Source organism: Myotis davidii, unplaced genomic scaffold, assembly GCF_000327345.1.
Source record: "Myotis davidii unplaced genomic scaffold, ASM32734v1 scaffold129, whole genome shotgun sequence".
Lineage (NCBI taxonomy): Eukaryota > Metazoa > Chordata > Mammalia > Chiroptera > Vespertilionidae > Myotis > Myotis davidii.
The window spans coordinates 1,373,014-1,373,236 of NW_006383019.1; the positions used below are offsets into that span (position 1 = coordinate 1,373,014).

The following is a 223-nucleotide window of genomic DNA, read 5'->3' on the forward strand; positions in this document are numbered from 1 at the left end:
GCTGTCCCCCGTGGGCCTCCTCTTCGCAGAACCCAGGCACGCGCACCCTCCCCACCACCCCAGCTCCCCCGGCAGCGGCAGCCAGGGACACAGAGGTCACAGGGGGAAGGAGAGGGAGAGAAGGAAACCGGCTTCGGGCTGAGCCAGTGAGAGTTAACGTCTGCGGCGTCGGCCGACAGGCCTAATGAGACCCAGGTGGTCCCCTGGCTCCAGCAGATGCTGG

At 67.7% G+C, this 223-nt stretch overlaps 1 protein-coding gene across 1 annotated transcript in view; it reads left to right on the plus strand.

Annotated features, from left to right (window-relative positions):
- MFAP4 (microfibrillar associated protein 4) overlaps nt 1-223 on the plus strand; it is a 15,001-nt gene that overhangs the window by 11,908 nt on the left and 2,870 nt on the right. The window lies entirely within an intron of this gene.